Source organism: Lathyrus oleraceus, chromosome 4 (assembly GCF_024323335.1).
Source record: "Lathyrus oleraceus cultivar Zhongwan6 chromosome 4, CAAS_Psat_ZW6_1.0, whole genome shotgun sequence".
In the NCBI taxonomy this organism is placed as follows: Eukaryota; Viridiplantae; Streptophyta; class Magnoliopsida; order Fabales; family Fabaceae; genus Lathyrus; species Lathyrus oleraceus.
The window spans coordinates 404,798,138-404,805,960 of record NC_066582.1 but is presented as its reverse complement, the minus strand read 5'-3'; the positions used below and the strand labels follow the sequence as shown (position 1 = coordinate 404,805,960).

General features: G+C 38.2%; 1 long non-coding RNA gene across 1 annotated transcript; it reads left to right on the top strand.

The window, feature by feature from the left end:
* The first annotated feature begins 228 nt into the window (after positions 1-228).
* LOC127075701 (uncharacterized) lies at positions 229-1,884 on the top strand. Its single transcript, XR_007786637.1, has 2 exons — positions 229-703; positions 1,328-1,884. It is a non-coding gene; the product is annotated as an uncharacterized LOC127075701 (long non-coding RNA).
* Positions 1,885-7,823: the final 5,939 nt, after the last annotated feature.

Below are 7,823 nucleotides of genomic sequence, written 5' to 3'. Positions count from 1 at the left end.
GAGTCTAATTAGAAATATGATTAAACCTAATTACTAACATATTACCTAATTAATCCTAAAAATGAATTAAGCTAACTACCCATTAAAACGTTAATCCTAATATTTCTAAAGAAAAAACTATGAATTAATCCTAATTTCAGCAAATTCTATAAGCCAATATCAAGATTAGTAAAAAGTTAGAATTAGAACTAAATTAACTAAATGTTAAGCATGATATTAGTGGGATTTTAGAACATTCATGGGCCTGGTGTGAGAATAATAGATGGGGGATGTGTATCCAACGAAAGGTACTTGAGCCTCACCAAGGCCCAAGCTTCTTGCACCGGTTCACCAAGAAGACCCAAGAACGGGTTCTCCATGTAATGAGCAAATGCATCACTTCGAAACGAAGAAAAACGATCAGAGAAAGAAAACGCTCATGTACTGAACGGCAAATTCAGACACGAATGGACGGAATCTCACGGTGCCGGAGGAAAAACTCACTCAATGGAATCCGCGACTCGACGAGAACTCGCATCCCGTTTGACACGCTCTTCTGCTTGTGTTCGATTGAGATGAAGCAAGGCACGAATTTATTGATTCGGTGATGAAGAGTTTTGCGTTCGTGACATTTTTGTTCTTCAACTTGTTGCTCCGTTGAAGATGGATGATGAAGAGCGAAGACGACGACGAAACCGTTTTCTTCAGAAATAACCGCTAACAGGTGAAAGTCGTATTTCTCTCTTTCTTCTTCTTCAATTCCCGATTTTTCTTCTTCTTGATTTTTTCTATTTGTGTTGCTCTGGTTCTTTCTTCTCGGAGTAGCGATGTTGAGAGGTTGAGGAGGTTAGATGTAAACTGAGGGTTGGTTTTGTTTGATGGTTCTGTTGGGTTCAGAGTGTTGAAAAATCCGGTTGAAGGTTAGTGATGAAGCTTGGTTGGTATTTTGTTGAAGTTTCTATGTTAGAAAAGGGTTCAGAGAGGGTTATTGAAGGGCGGTTCGTAGATGGAAGTTTTTCAGGTTATGAAGGTTGAGAGGGTAGTTAAGGGGTTCGGTTAGAGGTCTGAGGGGAGAGCTTTTTTGGATTGTGATGGAGGATTTGGTTAATTGTTTAAAATGGTTGAAGTTTTGTTATGTTGTGAGAGGTTGGTTGAAGTTTGTTAGGTTCTGTTAGCTTTTATAGTTCTGATTCTGTTAGAGCTTTTTTTCCCAATTCTATTATAACAATTTGGTTATATGGTTAGTTATGCATTCTGTTAGTGGGTTTGACAATGGGGGAGTTCGAAGAAATTTTATGAGGTTTCATTCTGTTATTATTTTTGTGACAGTTGGAGAGGATTTTTGCAGGTTTATGGAGGTGATTTGCAGCTGGTCCTTGAAGTTGTTGCAGTGCATTTGAATGTTCATCCATGCCTTTCTGGAATGTAGCATCCACTTGCTCAAACATGGTTTTGCAAGAGATCTCAAATGCAGGAACCACTGATGTTTCAAAACTGGATTTGAGTGCATCCTGAAGCGTCTGTTTGGAAGTTGTCTGAAATTATGCTTGGATATGCCTAGCTACGGTAGCTTTGAGTTTTGAATTAACTAATTTATCAAGCTGATTCACTGCCTTGTCGCCCACTCCTCTCTGGAAGGATTCCACTATAGTAGAGGATATTATTTTCTCAATAGTAGGAGACATTGAACGAACTACAGCTTGCCCAACTGAAGCCATTTCCTTCTTTATAGTTTTCTCCAATATTGCTGGTAGATCCTTGTTCGTGAAGTTAGTAATCAAACCTGTAACATGTTGAATACGGTCTCGTGACAACTTTTCATTTTTTGTATTTTTTGATGTAATGAACATTCTTATGCAATGTAAGTGATTATTCAGGAATGAATTTGAATGGTTTTGACTTGAATGGATGACTTTGACTTTGAATGCATTAATGAACATTGAATCTTGTACTTGTATAGGATTGAATCTTGTATGAACATGACTTGTAAACAAATTGAATGGAATCTGGATCTTGTAATGGCTAATGAAATGGATGGAAATGACGTGGACATGACTTGTAATGAATATGACCTAAAAATGGATTGAATCAAGACACATAATGGAATGGACCCCATACACAAAACCATGAATGAACCATTAACCATGAACCAAGGGGCCCATTAATGACCCAAATGATCAAAGACAAGCATGAAACAAAGATATGGCAACAAATGAAATGACCAATGACCAGATGATAGTAGGACATAGACATAGACAAGCACAAGGTGCACACGTGGGAGCAAGAAATCCATGGAATCAAAACCAAGAAACCAACATGAATGCACCATGAACAAGAGGTTGTTAGGTGAAGCTTGACCAAGCAAATGCATCAAGCATAATGGAAGATGGAGAATCAAATGAGATTAGGGTATGTGGAAACATCATTAAGTGAGGAACCCCAAACTAGGGCTTTGCTTCGCCAAGAAGCCACAGTTGAATCTCCAAAGTTGACGTACATACACAAGATCCAAGAGATACCTCTGGTTGTAGAGAAAACCTAGTTTCCACTAGGTGCAAGCACAAAGCTTTGAACCCATGATACTTGTCCTCTTGTATTGGGCCATGATTATGCAGATGAAATGAAATGTCTATAAGGCTATGCATATGATTAAGGTTAGTGACTTAGATGAACTTTGTGAAGGGTAGGGTGAATTTTGGGGTATGACGGCTGTCCCTATTTAATCTTCTCAAACATGAATGTATGGATAGTAATAACTTCCGTACATTCAAGGTGGGAGGGGATTAAGTACTAAAAATATCAACAACAAAAAATGCCCACCAAAAACAAATGAAATGTGAAGATAGGTCACAAAGAAATTTTCCACTGAAATATGGGATGAACAAACTAGTTTTTGTGCAAGGCAGTTGCTAGGGATTTAAATGTTATCTGGTCAATGGATATTTATGGACGGTTAAGGATGCATGACATATGCATGATGCTGATGCAATATGATTAAACCTTTTTCAACAGGCTCTCTATTTTTTATTAACAAGCTTTTCTTTTTCTATATTTATTCTTCAAAGCTCTCTGGCAAACACTTGAGAAAACTTTCCGTTGGGGAAAAAGGGTGGAAGATGCTGGAAGAAATGATTTGCCAAGTGGAACCTGGACTTTAAGGTGATGGTTGGGGAAGAAAGGATGTGGATTCACCCATCATGTACTATGTTCTCAGAGGTTTTTTTTTGTAATTCCATAGTTGGCCATAAAAGGCAGGAAGATCCAAACACCGTCCAATCTTTCAAGAAGGTGGTGAACACTGAACACAAAGTTCAGACTCACATGGAGGTACTGGTTAAACACATTCAAATTTGCAAAGACACACAAGAAGGTCTAATACTATTTGTGTTTGATAGTGCTGGGAAAAAACAGTGAGGAAAGGCCAATAAAAAGTTTGGGCTTGTACGGATAGAAGGGCTTGGTCAAACATATTCAAATTGCAAAGACACACAGGAAGGTCTGATATTATGTGTGTTTCACAATGCCGTGGAAATGGGAAGAGAGGCCAACACAAAGTTTGGGCTTGGTGGGTAGAAAGGATTGGTCAAACATAGTTCAAATTGCAAAGACACACAGGAAGTCTGATATTATGTATGTTTGACACTGCTGGGGAAAAGGGTAGAAAGGCCAACACAATGTTTGGGCTTGGTGGGTAGAGAGGCCAAACACGAATACTTGAGCTTGATGATGGATAGGAAGGCCAAATACAAAGAATTGAGCTTAGAAAGGATAGAAAGGCCAAATACAAAGAATTGGGCTTAGAAATGATAGAAAGGCCAAATACAAAGACTTGGGCTTGATGAGTTTGTAATGAAGATTGTCAATGGAACGGGACTTCGGGGGTGGTTTGGACAACAGAACTGGGCTTACAAAAGATTTTCCGACTAGAACTGAACTTCAAATGAGGTATTGAAAAAGGATTTATCCACATGGTCGGATTCAAGGAAGGTGCCTACGGAAATAGGCTATTGAGTAGTGCCAAGAGAGTTTTGGGCTTGCTTCTTTCTTGTTAGAGAGCTTCATGTTATACAAGTTGATATGTACGAATGGGAAGATATGAATTATGCATGACAGGTTAATGCAATGATATGAGGGTCTACAGATGCCCCATGTTTGGGTATGGTGTAATGAATACTGAGAAAATTTTGCTTGGGTTGCAAGGCTTCTGATTTATGGGGTGCGGGCTAACATGACTTCCCAACATCCATATACTGCTGGAGAATGAAATTTGAACTAAATCTTTTAATGCCCCGGGCTTGGTCTGAAAAACCTTTGCAAGCAGAGAGAGAAACTTCCTCCTTTTTGACGATTTTGCCCAAATCTTCTGGGTATCTGCACGGATTGCCTCAATCACAAGCTATGAAGCAAATTTGTCATGGATTATCTAAATCTGGCCTGCCCGAGTGTCTTGGAACTGCGTTCCTATGATTAATTGTCTCGGGGAGATTGACTTCTTGTGCTCTTGGGGTGGCATGCCCCAGTATGAGCCTTAAAGTAACTTTGCTTCTGGCTGGCTGATCTCGGGGGAATGCCCCTGACTAACTGGTCTTCAAAGAGATTTATCGAATCTCAATGTGACTACCTCTAATCGACTGAACCTTGTAGAGATTTCTCGACGTGACTACCTCTGATTGACTGAATCTTGTAGAGATTTCTCGACGTAACTGCCTCTGATCGAATGGATCTTGAAGCAGTCTTGTCTTTCTACTCCACGGAGTCTTTAGGCATTCTACTCTAGCGTGATCAAATGAAGTGGCTTGCCCCTGCTCAACGGAGGTCTCAAGCGTTTTGCACTTTTAAATTATTAAGTTCCTCAATTCATGTTCATTGTGCAAGATTTCTAGATGTCAGATGCTTACTCACGAGTAACACAAGTTCATTTTGGAAATGATAATGCAAACATCATGTTTATGCTAGTTTTGAAATCCCATTTATGTTCACTAGAATTATGACATGTAGTGAATGAATCACTAATGAGGATGTCATGTCGATACCAACACAAATGATAAGCAAATCATTAAGGAGTCAGTTTTAACACGATTTTTCTGACTAAGGTACGCTTTCGAACTAAACCCTACTTCAATTAGGTCTTTTGAGGGTTGTAACGCGGCTTGGTTCACGGTTTTAGAAAGAAAAGATTTATGGCTCAAAACCTATTCTAACCCACCCATTCTCCTTGATGTTCTCCAATCCTACATTCAGCTAGTTCGATGCAAGCGCCTGTCTTCCAAAAGGGATTTGGGAGTGAAAATGAACCCACAGGGTTTTCAGAGTGGCAGTCATGCACCTTCTATTTGGTTTGTAGCCACACAATTTTGTTCTTGCTGAGGATTTTATTTTGATTCCTCTTTGCTGCTTTCTGATTTCCCTACTCTTGTTGGATTGACTATGATTTGCAATCCACAGGGATGCCTTAATTTTTTCCTAAGTCACCTATTCTCAAGTTTTCGACTTAACGGACTTTAATTTCTTTTCTTTTGAAGATTTTTTTGATGGAAGAGATCGTGTGACATTTGTTCATTTGATCGGAAAGGGGTTGTGACTGCCTCGTGCCTATATGGGTGAGGGACAATCATTGTGGATTTATTGTTTCCGACCTCTTGTGAGGGATAAAATATGGTTGATCCTTAAATAGGGAACTCCTCTTTTGAATTTTGAGCGCTTGGTCAAACTAGCTGAAGACTACCCTGCCCCGGTTTAAAGTTAAGGGTTTTATGTACAAAAAGAAATTCCCACTCCTTGCCTCAAAGGGGTTAACTAGGGATTATCTTCCTTATAACTCAGGTGTTTAGGATTTGAAACAATGCCTTACATCATCAGTAAGGTTCTATTCAAAAGCGTACGCGCAGTGATTTCGTGTTTTCAATTTCGTCATTCTCATTTTGATTTCGCTTAACAAAAGTTTGATATCAACGAGAAGTATGAGTGGACACTAATGGATTTATTCAAAACATACATATTTATTTCAATGTCATTATTATTAAAAAACAAACTAATGATGCCATGTACGTCCTTTCGCCCACAAAATCAGTGACAGGTGTGGTAGTACAATCCTTGCCCACGAAATCAGGTAGTGGAAAAGTTGTTTGATTTATACTATGTACTATTTGATCATGTTTCCATTTGATCTTATATTCAGATTCATTGGCTTCTGATAAAAGATGATTGAAGCATGAAGTGAAGAAATAAAGAGTTGGATTCAAAAACTACAGAACCTTGAGTCATAACCTTGATAGTGACAGTAGTCTGGCTTGAGTTCTTCAGTGTCTTCAGAATCTTCAGAGTCTTCAGAAACCTCAGTAAGAACCTTGATAACTTCAATTGTCTGTCTTGAGATCTTCAGAATCTTCAGCTACTTAACACAACTTCAGAAGGTTGCCATTCTTCAGAAGCTTGTTGATCAGAGTCATGTCCAGAAGCAAAACAACTGAGAAAATATTCCAACAATAACATAGTGTCTCCTCAAAAGCTTTTGATGGGTGAGATAATGCATAAGTAGAAAGAACATTGTAACAACAATATTGACGTCTTTCAGAACTTCTAATTGCAACACAGAGTTACATAATTGTAACACAAAGTTTAGAAATTGATGATGTTACACATCATATGATCATAATCAAAACTGCTTGTTAAAGCTACATAATAACAAACCATTAGGGTGTCAAAATTGTTCTCACGCAAATACAACATTGTTATCATCAAAACTCAAGGTATAAATACAAAACTAAATCTTGTTCTAACACTACAGACCTCACACTAGAGGATAACAAGGGAAACAGTTACAAGGGCAGTTGGATTAGGTGCATCTTGAGTAATGCTTAAATTTTCAATTTTATGGTAGAAAATGTCTACCTTGGCATTCATATAAGTGAAGGGACTCACTTCGTAAAGTCCACTAATTTTAGGGGTTGCTTTTGCAATGATTTCTCAAGCGCTTCCCCATGAGTGGTGGTTCTTCGCCATGTCCTTTATAAGGTTATATGCCATATTTTGAGGACTGTTCATTAGGGTGCCAATGGAAGGCATATATAGGGCCATCCTCGTGGAGTAAAGGAGACCGTTATAGAACGTGTGGATAATCAGTCACTTCTCAAGCTCATGAAATGGGTATAACCTCAATAAATCCTTGAAACATGTTAAAGCGTCAAACAATGATTCCCATTCTTCTTGCTTAAAATTGTTTATCTCATCCCTCACTTGAGCCATTTTACTCGGGATAAAATATCAAGCAAGAAATGCAACTTTTAATTTAGCCTAAGTGTAGCGGTAAATTCATGATCATCAAGCTATGGATAAGCTAGAGATCAAATAACAAGACTCGCCACCGCGCTTTTATTATTTCCAAGAGAAAAGGGAAAAAGTACGAACAAAACCCAAAACTAAGAAGTTTTCAAATCAAAACTAATAAAATGTCAGAGATTACAGGTAAGGGAGTTGATTACACAAAGGGAAGGTGTTAGCACCCAAAGTGTCCTAGGTACTCCTAGGGAGCCCTTTTTGTATGCATATGTACTTGGTATAAAATAATGTTTACAAACAAATAGAGTGGGGGATGAGAAAAGAATTCATTAATTATATTTTTATGTTTGACAAGACCTTCGGTCTTGTGCCTACGTACCAACATAAAAATGAGGGATCAAAACCTCGTAATTCGTGATACAAATTTCAAAGTGGATGCATTGCTTTTAACAAAAATTAAGTTTGAAAGGCACAAAGGCCTAAAAATGGTTTGAATGGGTTAGTTCTTTTTGGCTTTTTGAAAATTTAAGTCAAGTATAGTTAAGTTTATTTACAAGTTTGATTTA